We start from the raw sequence: 18,467 nt of genomic DNA on the forward strand, positions 1-18,467 counted from the left end.
CCGTAAAGGATAAGCGAAATTCATGAAATAGTGATTTTATTTTTACATAATTTGCAAGATCTTTTCAATACTGAAACACAAACAAAACTAATATCTTCAAACTGTTTGAATGTCTAGTATCAAAGCTCTACCAATTTAATCATAACTATTAGATAACTGTTAGACCTTTTTCAGCCATAAAGTTTAAATTTAACTTGGAAATAAGGAAGTTACAAACAATCACTGTAAATCTGCCATGTAAACTTTTTCTAACCGTTTCTAAAAAACCTGATAAAAATACGTTTCAGAATGTAATGTCTCAGCTTGGCGGTACCTCTATGCTGGTAATAGGCCACAGAGGGCGTTGTTATACACCACGCCATTTGGCTGTAGCGTTATCTTGGATTGGTCGTAAGAGGCGCTACTCTTCGCATATTAGGCATAGTTATCTCTTGTCGGTTCCGATGGTACATGTAGTAATCATAATAATCTCGCTTGACACTATTTGTCGCTATCTTTTTCTTCTCTGTCTTTGTCTCTCTTTCATTCTCTTCCTCTGTCTCTCCCTACCTCTGCCTGTTCCCCGTCTCTTCCTCTGTCTTTATCTGTCTTTGCCTCTTTGTTTGTCCGTCTGTGTCTATCCGTCTGTGTCTGTCTGTGTCTGTCTGTCGGTCTGTCTATCTGTCTGTCTGTCTGTCTGTCTGTCTCTCCTTCTGTTTCTCTGCCTGTCTGTCAGAGACAGAGAGACAGAGAGAGAGAGAGAGAGATTTACATGATCTGCCCACGCTTTTTTAATCACAGGTTGTTTCATATCCAACGTCTAGTGCCACTGTTCTATGCTTCAGTGTTGTTATACTCAATGGCTGCACCGCTTTAGATATTCGATGCCGTTGACCTGTAGAGATGCTGATGCACGTTTGGTAAAAAGTTAAAGAAGGTCTGGTGGAAATACATTTAACAACATAACGATATCTTGTCAAATTCTACCCTTACTCACGTACGGTTGTGAAAAATAGGGGTTTCATGAAGGCAAAGACGTTGAGAAAATCCAGACAGAGATTCTGTAAATACATACTTAAGGTCAGTCCAAGGGCAAGCACTATAGTTGTCCTGGGCGAACTTGGAAGACACCCTTTGAAAACCTTTTGTCAGTTCGTTGCCACTCTTAATTTGGACGGTCGTTTTCGAACGACTGCGCTTGCCAAGATCTCAACTCGATTACGTCACTGACTTCAAAGTCTTCGTGTTTGCTTTCGGGACAGCGGCTAATTTCGGCCTTTGTTTTAACGCTATGCAAGGCCAAGTTAGGAAAAATCGGTCATGGTTAACCTCCTGACTAACCTCACTACAACATCATTGTAGCAAGAGAGCACGGTAAATAGTAATTGCCAACTTTTCGTGCTTTCTGTTTGATCGTCACCTCCATATTTTCAGTATCGCCAGTGACAGGTCGAGCACCTGCAGTTCAAAAAAGTCCCATTTTCGCGTACTTATGTATTTGTGAGCAATGTCAGTCGAGTTATTCAATCGATAAATATAGATGAACAAAGGATGGTAGTTTCATTGAACTCCTCTATTCGCTTCAAAATCAAGAATAAAAATCGATACCATCGAGCAAATTTTGGTATAAAATAAGTAAATTACCCGATATTTACCGAGAGTAGAAATTTAAAGTGACCGCCCTCCCTATATTCGCTGTATGGGAGAAAATAAAATCCCAAATTTTCACAAAACAACGCCAGCAAAAACTTTATTTACTCAAAAGCTTTAAAATGAGCCCCCTACATGTTAGGCACCAGAATACTATAAAAGCTTGAGATTCTGATATCTGTTCTCTTTGGCTCATTCTACCCCAAATCTATTCATTCATCACCAGTGCTTGCTTATAAAATAACCTTTAACCAATGGTCCTTGCTCCTTGCTCTATGATTACCTACAGATGTGGATCATATGATCTAGAAAATGTCGTGCTAACATCTGGCTCTATGTTGGCCTTTTTTGAAACTCGTTGTACAGAAAAGTCGTTAAATTGTACATACTTTATCTTGCAGAGTCTGGTGCTCGGTTCAATACATGTAACTATGTCTTGAAGAATTTACTTCCCCTACTTACATTAGTAATCTTACTGGACCGTCGGTGTCTAATGTGAAGGTGAGTTTTCATCTGGCGTTGGATTTTTGTCTAATATTAAACATTTCAATAGCGCTAACCCGTACCGTATCAACAGAACAAAAACAACAAAACTTAGCTCATTTTTCTTGAAGTATTATGATTTATTATTATGCTTGTCTCTTTTTTGAAAAATGAGATGGTAGTTTTGTCCGGACACAATGAAATCATTATTTTTAGTACTAACCGACATTTGAGTAATATTGCTTCAATAGCTTACTGTCGGACAGACTCTCTGACTGACTGACTGACTCACTCACCCCCTTACTCTCTTCCTCACTGAGTCATCCACTAACTCACTCACTCACTCATTGACTGAATCAGATTCACTTACTTACTTACTTACTTACTTACTTACTTATCTACTTACCTACTTACTGCCGATGTCATTTGGACACACATACACGTACCTAATTACAATGTTTATCAATCAATTAATTTAGGTTTCTGTTTATTTCAGCCATCGGCTTCATTGAAGATAGCACATTGGCCATATTAGGCTAACGCGAATAACGATTTTTTTAGAGATGAACGCAACTCAACGCAGAATCCGGAGCAGCGCCGCAGTTTTATGGGTTTTTCATCCCCGCCAACAAATCGAATTTTCTACTCCGTACTTGAGAATCACGTCGATTATATATGAGCTACATGCATCGAAATGTGCAACACATCGGTCGAGCGAATTTGCATTCGCCTTAAGTCGAATAACACAAATTCCTTCGGTTCGATCAGATATCTTAGTTTTAGATCTCTCTTATCACCTAAATATAAGTTGCCAGAAAGTGGTAGAGGTAAGAGGTAAGACACTGCTTCAAGTAATTGAAATCAACTGGACAAAACTGCAACATAATACTAATATTTTATTGCCTTTCTACTACGTTGACATACGTACATGTATGTTCTGTAGCAGGAAATGTGAATAAAATTTAATGTGCAGTCAATTCTTCCTGTTATTTGGTGTTTCTTTATTCCCTTCAATACAAAATATGTGGGCCTAAAACTGCAAGTTTGATTTAATCATCTCTGTACTTTACCTTAATTATCTTCAACCGAGGAAGTCAAAAGTAGTAATCTAAAACCGTATAATTTCCTTGCCAATTGCTTTTCCTACTTCTGGTCAATCTATTCGCAATTTCTGAGGTTATCGGTGACATGTGCTTTTTGTCAAAATTTGACTGACCAATCATCAGCAAGGTTGTCTTGGCTCAAAAGGTCACCATTTTGGCGCATGTAAGCCGTTGTTACTTTTGGCAGGTAATCAACTCCTTCAAAGCAGTTATGTTCCTAACCTGAGACGAAAGCGCCCCCTCTGTCAGGTGTTGAAATTTCGATCCAGTGTTGAATAATCAGAACGCCTTCAACTTTAATTTGGAGTCGCAGTCTCATCATCTGTGGGTGTCTACGTCCATCGATAATACAACCTCTCTCTCTCTCTCTCTCTCTCTCTCTCTTTTGAGCAGAGCAAACCAACTGTTGTCATTGTTTGTAAGGTATTCTCCATACCCGTGTACTTTTAACTCTGTCGTTCGTAGCCTAAGAAAGTATTCTGTGGCACATCTGTGTGGCCAATACAAAATTCTCGTGAAAGAGGGCGCCCTTGTAAGGGTAACTTATGAAACCAGAAACCAGAACAAATGCAAAAATCCCAGTCATTTTCATATGAATTATGACGTTTTCTGACGTAGTAATCAACTCCTTCAAAGCAGTTATGTTCCTAACCTGAGACGAAAGCGCCCCCTCTGTCAGGTGTTGAAATTTCGATCCAGTGTTGAATAATCAGAAAGCCTTCAACTTTAATTTGGAGTCGCAGTCTCATCATCTGTGGGTGTCTACGTCCGTCGTCAATTAAACCTCTCTCTCTCTCTCTCTCTCTCTCTCTCTCTCTCTCTCTCTCTCTCTCTCTCTCTCTCTCTCCTCTCTTTTGAGCAGAGCAAACCAACTGTTGTCATTGTTTGTAAGGTATTCTCCATACCCGTGTACTTTTAACTCTGTCGTTCGTAGCCTAAGAAAGTATTCTGTGGCACATCTGTGTGGCCAATACAAAATTCTCGTGAAAGAGGGCGCCCTTGTAAGGGTAACTTATGAAACCAGAAACCAGAACAAATGCAAAAATCCCAGTCATTTTCATATGAATTATGACGTTTTCTGACGTTGGGATATTACAAGCAATATGGCGTCGTTTTTTATCTATTAGACTTTCCAATGTTTTCAGAGCAAGTAAATTTCACTTCCCAGTATCATTGGGACAGCATCAAGGCTGCTAGTTTAAAAATATTTGCTCTGTCGATTATTTTGAAGCTTATCAACTCTGGCACAGAATTGGCATTGAATTAGGTAGTCGAAGTTCAGGTCAGGTCATTGACATCAATACTAAAACGTTGCTCTCCATCTACGTGTCTGGCCATGATCAAGCACTTTAGGTGGACAAAAGCATGAAAGACGCGTTGCACGTAGGAAGAAAGGCGACGATTTGAAGGTAGGCGTGTGAAGCAATAATAAGTTCAATCTAGAGATAGTGCCTTATAAAGGAATCTTGAACGAAATTAACAATATTAGAGGGAAGTGAAACGACTTGTCACAACCTTACATGACCTTCTTAAGAATCCACCCTGAAGCCCATATAATAATCCTGACCAATCGATACGCTGATGAATAAAATTTTGCATACCTTTTTTGTATTATATATATTATATTTGACACTTGACGCCCGTCGTTGATTTTGAGAAACTAAAGCTGTTTTCACTGAAGGTGATTAAGAGCGCCACCGCGAAGAACGGAGAGGTGACTAACATTGTAAGCAGAGCGCAGTGTAGTCTGGTTCCCTGCCCCTTTCTACCGCTGGCTGCGCTGTAGAAAGGGGGCAGTGAACTAGGCAATGCGCAGTGGTGTCGTTATACGGGTAGGGTCGACTACATGCGAAGGCGTGGTGGCGCCATACCAAAGGTTTACAGTACTGTTACCATTCGTAAAATACTGTATGACACTTTACCATATATTAGAAAAACAAGGAGTATTAAGAATGTAACTATGTTATCATATGAAATAACTGTAATTGTGTCAAAAATAAAAGAAATCATTCAAAATAATAAGTTTCGTTGCATATGTATCATTCATCGCAAAATTGTGAAAACACATTCTAACAGGAAATTTTCTTAAGGGAGAACGCGTCTCTTTAACGATATTTTTAACGATATCTTTTGGCCTTGCTCATTTGGGGTTCATTTTGAAGCTTATTGAGATTTATGAAAATCGGGAATTTATTCTCCCACCCCCCCCCCCATAGAGTTAAAACAGAGATTGCGACCATTTTAGATTAAAACGTCGGTAAATGTTGGGCATTTACATCTGTAATTACAAATTTTGCGCGTTGACCCCTGATTTTTATTCTTGATTTGGTATTAAAGAGAGTTGTAATCGAGGAACACTTAAGCAAAAGTTTAAGTCTTTCGCTTTCGGGCGGATACTACCTTAAAGTGACAGGAGGGAGACATATTAATACATTACAAATGATGTAAATTATATTTTACATTGATGTCAGCCTAGACTAGCTAATCATAGTATTTTCATGAACATGAACAACCGTTACGTCACTTTTGGTCAGTTAGTGTCTTTTCTGACCTCGTCTGATTCGCTTAAAGGGGCAAATTATTTATCATCTTTATGTAAAAGCAAATTGACAAACTGTTTCATTTTATGGAATACAAGAACTAATCCGAGGACCAGGGATTGAAGACTGTGCCGTTAACTTTTGAGTGTGTCTTTAGGTGATTCGACAACAGTGACAAAGATAACCATAAGAATGGCTTTTTTATAAGTCAAGAGCGCAGAGAGAGAGAGAGAGAGAGAGAGAGAGAGAGAGAGAGAGAGAGAGATAGAGAGAGGAGAGAGAGAGAGAGAGAGAGAGAGAGAGAGAGAGAGAGAGAGACAGAGACAGACAGACAGACAAACAGACAGACAGACAGAGACTGAGACAGAGAGACAGAGACGACAGACAGACTGTAACAGGCTTTGGATGCTTCATGGGGAACACATTCGGACACGGACATTAGGTAGATGAGAAATATATCATTACTGGGCCTACTGCAAAATTCATACATGTATTATATCTCTCCGCTCTAGGGTACACTCCAGAATATGTACAATATTTCCATGCGTGGAAGAAAGGACAAGTACAGAAAGTAGCTGTGTTTCTTCTCTGACCTAAATAGGGCAAAATTCATCTGTTAATTTGCAGCTGTAAAAAAATCAGCTGCGCCTTGGATACAACTGTACGTCACTCACAATCTAGCAGTCCTGTCTCCGGTAATACCGGATATAGCTTGTGTGCCTACGGCGACGTTTACAGGAAGACAGGGTTGAACACAGTGGTCTGTTTGGCAATGCCATTCCTTTCAAAGAGTAGAGTGCTTCGATCTAGACGTTTTATTGCTATTACAGGGCAATTATATGAATATAGACATTTATTGCTTTCCAAATAAACTTGTGAATAAAAATACAGCCAGGGTTTATCGCTCGTACAAATGTGAGCCTTGGCTCGAGGTCAAATATCTCCCATACCTCGTCGAGCTACTATGTACACACTGTGAACATACTTCACCCTCTAAAATGCAACTCGCACCTAAACACGACAGATCGTTCCAACCGTGAGTTTATGCAGGGCCTTAGAAGCAGTGTACATTTTGGGTGGGTTCAACGACCGATATTCATAGTACAGAGAAAGGGGTCATTAAATATGATAAAGATATTATAAGATACACTGCAAGAAACCTGTGATAGATAATATGTTTGTCAGAAATGCAGTGATATGCACAAGCAGACAAGGTTACCTTCATTTTACGTGGGTGTGAAAATTTAGAATTTCTATTGCTTGTATGACAAATTGAAAATTGAGTGAACGCGGATAAAACCAACAAACAATCTTCAAAGACAAAATAAAAAGATATTTAATTAGATGGAACGACAGACAGAGAGAATGAAGCATGGCCGGGAACGAGTGATACAGGCGAGGAGATATAGGCAGTGACAGATTGCGTATGCATTGTCATGAGGGCAGTGGGACAGACGCTGATTGCACAGAAAACAGGTGATGCGTAGGTAGTCAGACGATACAGAAACAGAGAAACCAGCAACGAAAGAGAGGAAGACAGCTTAGAGTTTCAAAAAATAAAAATCCAACAAAACGGACGCGTTTGCTGAAAGATTCGATGAGTCCTAAAGTGAACGAATAAATTCAACAGAATCTAGGCACACTACTATGGTGATCATGACGGAAATGGCTATACTGTTATCTAGTGTATCACAGGAACAGAAGGTGCTAGCTGTGATCAAGTACCGCCAGGCGAGTCCTTTAAGGAAGGGATCTAAAAATGACGGATTTATGGTTTTATTATCGGAGTGAGTGAACTTTGCAACTGCTGTTTTTATCACAGTACCGCTCTGACCTACAAACCTGGATGGAGTACAGAGTTCAATAACCCAGTAAATTGTTTGTCGGTTTAGAATAGCGGAAAATGCACTACATACACAGTTTATGTCAATTTGTGTCCTTTTTATTGTACAAAATCCAATGTGAGTATATCAGCGACAGATGGATAGAAGGGAATGCTGGGTAAAGACAGATCGAAAACGAGCCAGATTTTCATTGACGATGGTTGCCGGGGGAGGGAGGGGATGAAACTGGGAACAAATTCATTCGCTAGCAAACACATTGTGTATAAAATCCATATCTTATTTTTCAAGATAGGGTCGTTTGTACAATTTAGTACATCTTTAACATACAGTACAAGGTCAAATTCATACTTTTTATGGGACTGAAGAGAGAGAGAGAGAGAGAGAGAGAGAGAGAGAGAGAGAGAGAGAGAGAGAGAGAGAGAGAGAGAGAGAGAGAGAGAGAGAGAGAGAGGGGGGGGGGGAGACTAACAGGCAAAAGGGAGGGAAGCCGGGGAGGTGTGTGTATTATATGAAAGAGAGACGTGTTCACAGTCAACTAAATGATCTACCGAGTCCAAATATACTATCATCACACTGAAGTAACAGACAAACTGTATCATTTAGAATGCTGTATGATTTATTCCGTACAGAAGTGTTTGATTTTTCGAAATTTCGCCCACGCTATGGCAAAAATTCTCATGACATGAAAATACGCTTTCAGAAATGCGTTTCATATGTGCTGCATATCTGTGACCTGCTATTCAGAATGTAAAGGCAAAATACTAGCTTTTTTGTGAATTTTGAAAAATTTCCTGTTTTTTGTATAATTATACTGGAAGTTGTTCAACCAACCGGTGAATCTCGAATACGGAGTCTTTCTACAAACACGACGGTCACTAAAATTGTAACAGCATCTGTTTGACGTCATCCATAGCACTGTCATGAATTCACATTGGTCAGCATGGCCACATCAAATAAAAACACTTTCTTGGAAATTGCCTTTTTTCTCAATCATGAGTTAGATTTGCAGCACAATTCTAACCACTAGCGTAGGCTAAAAATCTAAAATGCTACAATCCCGAAAAAATATCAAGCAGAATTGCCATGGAAATACATAAAAATCAAGATGAATAAAAATGAATCATAAAAGGAGAAAGTAGAAAATTACAGTACAATTTCAAATAGATTCGAGAAAATTTACACGGACTTTAATATTTTACTCAAAGTATTTAAAAGTCGTTAGTCTCTGTCAAATCGCTTGCAGCGTATCAACGGGGCAGGAAAATCACTGTCCGATGTGATAATTAGGTCAGAGTTGATTCTGGTGAAATATACAACAGAGCAGGGTTTTGATTAAGTTATCTGTAGCTCCAATGAGGTGATCGTGCCGTTTCCAAGTACTTGAGTAAAAACTGCAAAGAAAAAAGGAGAATAATTGTTTGTATTCGACTTATAAGAAAGCTGAATTCCCTGCAAGATAATGATATATTTTATTCAAATCTCCAATTTACACTTGGTCCATGTAATTTGCAGCAGTGTCGGTTAAGCGTTAATATAATTAAAGTACCTCATACGAACGTACCGACCAAAACGATGACTGAGTGTATGCACTTTCCTATCGTCAAAAGGAAGCTTTGATATGGCAGTTTGAATGTTAATCTTTTGAGGAACATTTCAACAAAAACATTGTTAGGCCCTCGCTATAGTTGCAGCTACGGGCCAGTTTACAGACAAGCTATGTCGACTAACTTCAACGATCAAATGAATTCCATTCGTTGATGATCAGCGATTTTGTGTGATAAAATAACTGTATTCATGAAAGGAAAATAACACGTCTTTGAAATCGTATCATTATACTGGATCAGTCTCTTCCTGGTACAAACACGGCAACGACAGTGCTTAGGAAAAGCAGGATACCCAGTGCACCTTTCTCGACAGACGACCCAGCAGCTGCAATACAAGATTTTCACGCTTAGTTAATTTACGTCGAAAACATATTGTACACTTAATTTAATTTTATACACCGATGAAATATGCATTTAATAACATAATTCAATTAAAACGGCTACCGTTATCAAAATATGCCCACTAATTTACCGAGCGTTAAACTTGAGCGTAAACTTGGTGTCTAATGCAGCTGTTATATTTTAAGAATTTATCGATATCGTTAGGTTCTATGAGAAAGCGAGCCAGTTAACCCAACAGTTATAGATGCCATTTAGGAATACCTACTCGTACTCTCAGCAGTCGTCGTTCCAGATGAAGCTTTGTCAGGAAAAAAGAGATAAAGAGAACTCACGCTTATTTTCAACCGATCGAAATAATAATGAAATGTTTAGAAATCAGATCAACATGTCTACGTGTCGTAATAAATAAATCGAATATATAAATAAATAAATAAATAAAATAAATCTAGTAAATAAATAATAAGAAAAAGTAAGTAAGTATGTAATAGTAAGTAATTCCTTACCTGAACAGTCAATGTTACTGCTAATGTCAGCTGTACAACCAATGGCATTGCCTGGAGCAAGTTGAGCGCAGATGAAGTTGTACGCAGAACAATGTGGCCTCGTCTGCTACAACGCTGGCTTTCAGATTAGATGTAAGCGTGGAACCGTCGGCTTTAGCATTAACTTCTACGGGAAAGTTGAGACCGGTGCCCGTAAACTCTTTAGATTTCTTCGTCAACGATTCATCGTCTGAGAGGTAGACGTTGATTCCGGTCACCTCGACTTTGGCGGGGTCTGTGTTGATCAGTCCGATAGAGAAGGTGAAGTCCACGGCTGTTTCAGTGTTGATTTTGTAGGATGCTGGGCGGTCGATGTGAAACTGCTTGCGAGAATTCCCGGCGCTGGAACATAGAGATAAGGGTGACCCTTTTATTTTTTTGTTTCTCATCTCCAGAGGAATAGTCGAGCAGGGCGCGCGGTCGAAATAAAAAAAAGTACCAAAAAAAGTCTGTATTCGTTTCAGTTCAGTGTTCTGTCCATTCAGTCTCTACAATTTTAAGTACAATAAAACGTGTATTTGTTGAAACTCTGCCCTATTTCAATTTTCGAGTTGAGAATCAAAGTAGAGTAGTATGGCTCTGACAACGTCCATCAGTTGAAGTCTGAGCGATTAAATATCGTGGCAAGCAAAAGTAACTACGGTTTTATTTTTGTATTGTTTAGTTTGGAGTTTTGAAATCTGAGTTAGTCTTGGGCTGAATTTGTATTGGTTGATTAGAATTTTGATTAGGCTTTCATCTAATGTTTCTTACCTGGGCAAACCTGGGTTCCAGCTCCTGTTGAACCAAACGGTAAACAACCATCGTCATTGTCGGTGTCGGTGTCTCCGCTCCCGGGCGTAATGACTACACAGACGTGTGTGTAGGTCTTACAGTTGGCTACATCGATTAACAAGTCTACCGTTTCTCCGGCTATGATGGTCTTGTCATCAGTTGCATCGGTGGGGACATCCTTCGCAGGCGAAAATGTTTTCTCTACGGCTGTAGATTCTGTCGTGCTGTCTTCATACTGTGCGTTATTAGTGAAATAGACACTAATCTTGCTAATTGTATTAACATTACCACTCCCACCTGTGGTCGTGTCAGTCAACCCGAGGGTTATGCTAATTGTCTGGGCTACACCTCCAGCCGTGTAGGTGAGAGAATTGGCATTGGTGATTGATGTAGAGGCAACTGCTATTTCTGTTTAAAAGTTGTAGATAACAAAATTTTAGAGCCAAAATTAAGTTAGAAACTTTTCATTATATAGTACTTAAATGCCTCGTACTTTGTATGACATAATAGTATAAAGTTTCAATTTTAGAGCGTGTAAGCATGTTGATTCTGAAATGATTCTCAACATTTTGGAAATACGAATTGTTCGTATGTTATTATAACAACAATCAAAAGTGCCTCTTGTACTGTTTCTTTTGCCGTTCTTCCAGATCTAAACAACACAAAATGAACGTCAACAAAATCATACAAACGTGACACTTACCCTGAGCATGGGAATAACGAATTTCAACAGCAAATAAGATTGTCAGCAGGAGTATCACAAACACACTGAAAATGATAATAGTGTACACACGGATTAAAACATGACTGTAGCTCTGCAGTTTCAGAAATGAAAAATTTCATCGGGCCACTTTATTCGACAGCAGCTCAAACAAAGAAATATTTGTATATCTTTCAGGACGATAGTCGTTCATACAAAACAGAAAATATCTCGAAAGATATGAATGCATTATGAATTCAATAACGCGTGTGTAATTCGATAAGTTACCTGGAATCCTTCATGGTCTTGAGGTTGCTTCGCAGGCTTGCTCAGAAAAAAAAGAGAATAGAGCGACGGGTTAACAAGCATCAGCTTTTTAAACGCTTTCCTCTAAAGAATCAACAACTCCGGACGCGGTCCTGTTGAATGTTTCAAGTTTGATTGGCTAGAAGTGATGTCACGTGTCTGGGTTTGTTTTAGAATTTGCAAGCACTCCCCCTTATTGGTTAAAGTTGTCATGAGGGCGTATACCCGAAGCTGTGGAAAATAGATTCCTCCCTGCGGCAGGAAGTCATTGGTCCCTTCTTGTCTTGTGACAGAATCTTAAATTGACAGTTATGACGTGTCAATATATCTACTCTGCATGTCTGTCTCTCTAATTCACGTTTAGTATTGACATCCTTTCAAAGATAGCGAGCTAAAGTGTACACTTACTCCACTCAATCGGTTGTGCTGAGTTTCAAGTGAACGACACAAATGTCGAATCCTGCGGAGTGTTTTTGTCCTAGAATCTCGATTTGCGATAAAGTTTTTCATTTTTTCGTTGTGGTATTACACAATTTAATTATACGAAGTTTGTTTTTTCGTAACATTTATACTACTTATTTACCCTTAGACTGGCTACTTAATTTTTTGTATCTGTATTCCTCGGTAGAAGCTTAGCGCACCCGTCACCAGATTGCAACGATAACAGAATAATCATGCAGACTGGCCCCAAGTCGCTTGGCTTGCCTCGTCAGAGCAGTTACTGTTCAGCTAAGCAAGGTGTTCACTCCACGACCTAAGTACCACCTACCACTTAGCCTGACTGTCTGCTGAAGTTCATTCCTTGAATTCATTCTCTTTGATATTTGCCGACAGACTTGGAGCAAGTCTAGCCTAAACCATAAACTCATACCTGGATTTCTGAAACTTACGAGTATATTCGAGCCATTTGCTGCTAAAACTTTCACATTTGTATCATTCCAATCATTTTGTCTGAGGCGCTTAGCAAGTAGAAATACTACCAGTCAGTTTATTTCAAAATTACTTCCTCATTGATTAATGCAGCGTGCTTTAGCCTTTCAAAAATCATGTCACCAAAATTGATAGCACTCTTCAAAGACAATTTATTGTAGAAACTTGAACTTTCCTAGAGGTAAGAGAGCTAAATGTGATGCCCGATTTGACTGACGTCATCAAGGAGCACGAACTTATATTACATATAAACTTGATCTTCTAGCTGGTCGACGGGATGCACTCTTGAGGGCGTTTGATTCTGTCAGGCCGCTGTACTTAGTCATTGGAATCATGCAATTTGTTCATAATTTGTCACGAATTTGCATTACTGTGTGTATGGTTATTTTTTGTAAGGAACTAAAATAAATACTGAAAATATAATATGTAATATGTGATTTGTAGAAAGCACTGGGCAAACCCAACGGTAGACAGATCTGCATCGATATACATCAATATGTTTTTCCTTTGATTTTCCAGGTTCAGAGAAATGAATAAACAATCGACGACCAGCGAAACAATATCGAGTCCGTTGGGGGCGCTCGCTGAGTAGGAACAAGAAGCGACAAAGCAAGCAAGTAGCTGAACTCAATTCTATTTACCATGTTATCATTTTTGGATTTCGTTTCTGTTCAAAATAAAGTTTGTCTACCTTGAAATACAAAGTAATTTTCATGTGATGAAGAAGACATCTGCATTGTCGACTATGCTATTAAACGTAGCCTCGGAACAAATTTTGGATAAGTAATTATTATGAAAATTAAAAAATATGACAAAAATATTTTCAATTCACCTTATCAGATGGGGGTTGTGAAAAATTGCTGCTCAGCTGGATAATCAACGAAGCTCTTCATGTGAAAAGGCACCAACACAGTTTTTGCAGCAACGAGGAAATTTAACCTGCTATCAATTGGCATGGCAAATCTTACTTACAGTGGGAAAACGGGACAAACAAAAGAGTTGACATATTGAATATTATTGACAGCGGGCAAGTTGTTTGACATTATTTTCTCTGAGAACTCGTCCGTGCAATTTGTTATTGAGATTTACATGATTTTCTGGATTTTATAGACGAAATAAGGGGGGGGGGGGCACATAGTCATTTGTTGGGGAGGGGCAGTTGAGAATTATTTTAATGGGAATAAAGAGAAAGCAAACAAAAGGGCGCACTAAAGGGGTTACTCAGGTTTCCAGACCGCAATTTAAACCATCCCATCAAACTAAAGTGCGCCCCTGGCGGTAGGAACAGGCATGTCGTGGAGCGACTAGATGCTAAGTCACACTCTCCAACGATTGTGGCGCACTTTTCTATGATTATTATGCAGGAGCGAAGCGACCGAGGTCTAGAAGTCGAGACCAGGGGTTACTTTGCAAATGACGATTTGATAATATGTACGATTAGGTTTTGTTCCTCTTTAATAACCTTTTGATCTCAATAGATATTCCTGTGGTATTTTAGACCGCGACAACATCTGTGAGATTACCCATACTAAATATCGCCTGATATGATGCATCATATTGGGGTAATATAAATTACAATAAAACGTTTGTTACTCACACGTGTACCCTCAGCGAAAACACCCTCCAAAATAAGATAATCCCTCATTTGGACCATGAACCCGCTTGACTTGATTAGGTGGGCTGTATTTCAAGAGAGTCGAAGGTACCGCCTAGCGCCCCCTCGTATCGCCAAACCGACACGATACATATGTAGCATACATATAAATACATATTGCGTCCGAGTCAGTGAAGCAAACGAGGCATAACACCACATCGTTGAGGTTGAACCCTGACCGCTTTAACCGATGATGTCATGTCGGGATTTTCCCTAAACTGTGACGAGACGTCAACGAGAGTTGAACTTACCCCAAAGCTTTACGATATATTGTGACGTGTTACTTTACACAAATCGAAGATGATTAGAACAATAAAACTGTGATATGCGCAGTTCAATACACGGTTCCCATTACATCAAACTGCGCACCTGTGTCGCACAGAAGCGCTGACCGTTTATTACATGCCTCGTATATCGAACGTCGCGCGCTCCATAGGATTCAACGGTAACTCGCCGATGACGATGCGGGCCGCATAGTCATCACTGGACTGAAGTGAACCGGAACTATTTTCAACTTGAAAACTTTTGGATGTAAAAGTCTTGAAATTTCATGTTTTGCACAGAAAATCCGGTTTTTGGAAAATTTCTCATAAAAATATTGATAAACCGCATAACAATAGTTTAAATATATCATGCGCCATTCTATGATGAAAATCGTTCTATTTTTTACCGTTTTTCGTCTAAAATGAAATAAAGCATTTGACCATAATTGCCAATAACGTAAATATTTTTGGTGCAAACAGAGTAAGAGAGGCATGTAATAAAAACATTATAGCCCAAACACTGGACTATGTACCCTCGGGGCAGGAGACCATTTGCCCTCCTTACGTCGGGCAAATGGTCACCTACCCTCGGGCACATAGACCCATGTTTGGGCTATAATATATATTATTGCTAGGTGACCTAGAACCATGTAAGCACAATGTGACCGCTGTGACCTTGACAACACTGCAGGTTGAACAGTCCAGCTCTATAACTCCTGCTCAAAATTTTATTTAAACATGTGATTTCATTAACTTACTAAATGATTGTGTCAATGATCAAATGAAAAATCAAATGAAAAATATAGCGATGATTTGAAAGGTGTAGAGTTCTGCACTATTAAAGCGCCAACAGCTCGGATTCCGAAATTGAAAAAGGACAACTGTGATAGGCCAATTTTACTGTTTTATTTATTTAGTTTAGAACAAGTGTACATTTAAAGGCTCGTGAGATTTCGGATAATCGTCTTTCAACTTGTCATTTCGAAATATTGACCCGGGAGGCGCTATTTATTTAATGAATCGTCACATTCAGGCTGAGAACAGACTGCAAGGCTGGCTGCACAGCGAAATTAAACTACTCCGAACCATAATCCAAAATTTCTGTTTTTTTACTTAGAGAGGGCAACTTCAGATCCTTTATCATAAACACAGAATGAACACTTCGCCTTGTTAGACCTTCACGGAATCAATATACCATAGGGTCAAGTTCAGCATAATTATTCTGTGACACAGTCATACCATGGAGGTTGTAGCGGAGTGGCGCTGACTGATGGCGCCCAAGGTCGGGTTATACCATCAGGACCTTGGGGAGACGGTAAGGATGTCGAGAACATTCGCATGCATTTTTTCACATTCGAAAATCTAACATTGGTCTTTTGCTTGCTGGTGGAGTATGCAAGTTATTTTTCCCAACATGCCACACGTTTCTAGCATCCAGCTCAATATGAACTCGATCACGAAATTTGCAACAGGTAGTATTGTGTCAGCCTAGTGTAGTCTTGTCCCCTGACCCATTTCTACCGCTGGCTGCGCTGCTAACGAATATAGGGTCAGGTATGGGCTATTGTAAGCATGGCTGTCATTGGTCAATAGTTCGACTGCGGTGGTTGCAATGGATTTATTTCAAACTTGGAGCTACCTTCCAATTTAGATTTCGTATGCCCATGGAGTCATTTTACCTCCATAGTTTTCCCCGAACCAAGCATCCTACGTCGACATTGAATGAAAAAAGAAAAATCACGTAGTTTTGAGTCATTGCCGTACATGTCAAGGTCACCATGCTCACCAGGTCACGTCTGAGAAAAAAATCATAGACGATAATTGCCGTTTCACCACTAAATTCCATCATAGAAAAACAGAGTCGTTGTCTTAAAAGTGAAGCCGTGCAAACAACTTAAATGTTCGGTGTTTCGTCATCTAATTTCCGAGCTCGACACTGTACAGACGTGCTGATCACATGATCTTGTCCGTTGACTGTACTTATCAATATGCAGTCAAAATCCTGACTGAAACCTTAGCCAAGACCTGAATACTAGAAATGGGGCAGGGAACCAGATACATGCGCCGCGGAAGTTGCCATTTGTTTACGGATTGTTGCATGGCGGGAGCAGACAAGAAATCAGTGAACCTCAAATCAACACATTACTCAATGTTCCGTTTTTGGTATGTGCCATCATCTTCATCCAGTGCCCGCTTCGATGGTCAGAAAGGGCATGTAGCGTATTATCTTAAATCTGTGATGCGACCTCACGTCTATACGTTCTATGACGCTTTTGCCATCACACTTTGAGTTTTTTCAATATAGCCTTGTGATATAAAAGACTGTCGAGGTCATTTCTGGGTCACGCAGCTAATCTTTTCTATAAGTCGAAAGTACAGGAAATGCGCAGTGGCTATTTATAACTAGTGATCTGGTTTTCAATGTCTATAGAATTGAGATTCTCTTTGCTTTAGATTGTCTTTGCTTGAGATTCTCTTTGCTTGAAAATGTTGGGCTGTAGGTACAGGTGCCATACAGCGTCCAAAGGCATCACATGCATCCCTGGCACATTTTGTCGCCTTAAAAATCAAACAAAGAGCGCCACCTACCGGTCATCATTTGTAAAGAGCCTCACGTGTCATGAAACGACCGCTCTTCACAATAATTATCATATTTAAAAAATACACTAATGTATTTTTCTTCAAATTTTCTCGAAATTGATCACGCGTCCATGATTTGAGGATAATTAACTGTGTTTAGTTTATTCATTTTGTCGTTGTCGGTCTTTTCATCTTCCGTACTAAATGTCTCACAATCAAGCTATCCTGTATTTAAGCTCCCATCCTAGGCAAGGTGGTGATTAGGAAATTCACCCTACTTTTAAAAAGGGTCAGTACGATAAATGCGTCTGGAATGGCAAACTCTAGCTTGGCAACGGGGCGATGATAAAAATATTCTCTCAATGTTTGGTTGTCGTTAAGAAGTGCCCTCTCCCGTGTATTTGTTACTTGTCAACTTCAGAATTTGAAAACAAAACAGGGTTTCAGCACAATACCCATCGGTATCTGTCAAACCTTATAGAGTGTCTACCGTAATTGAAACTTAGGTCACTGAAAGTAAATAAGAGACTTCTAGTGTCGAAGTGTGGGGATAGGAAGAAAGCTTTTGGCACGGCACACTGTTGCACGGAAAACACACGGAAAAAAAGCGTGCTCACACGGGCATGAGGTTGTTTGTAGTGCTCCCGTGTATTGATTTCATGTCAACTCAAACATCTGAAAAAAAACATCGTTTCAGCACGTAACCCTTCAGCTCCTGCCAACTTTCATTGTTAAGTCTAATATTTATTATATCCGGGGGATTAGATCCTGCATCAGGTGATCATGACTCATACAACAAGTGTTTGATACATTTGAAAAACGCCCATTAATATATTCCTCCTGGGATTACACAAATGTCGGCAACTCTAAATTTGGCGTCAACTATCCAGTTGCCATGCAAGAGAATTTTGTATTTCAACTTCGCCGTTGTCGAAAGTATAATGTGATAGTATCATGTAATCTGTAAATATATCTACTAATGCCTATTTTCCCATATTTGTTGAAAAAAACAAAACTTAGTACGAGAGATCTATCAACTCCGACAAATCACGACGAAAAGCGTCGGCTCTTTACAAGTGATTATGATGGATGGGACTCTCAGGTCGTGGCTTAACACGCCATGAAAAGTGACATTAAAAGAATGGTACTGCCATGGACCGAAGCCTCCTTTCC

Source organism: Ptychodera flava (assembly GCF_041260155.1).
Source record: "Ptychodera flava strain L36383 chromosome 23 unlocalized genomic scaffold, AS_Pfla_20210202 Scaffold_23__1_contigs__length_28996876_pilon, whole genome shotgun sequence".
Taxonomy (NCBI): Eukaryota; Metazoa; Hemichordata; class Enteropneusta; family Ptychoderidae; genus Ptychodera; species Ptychodera flava.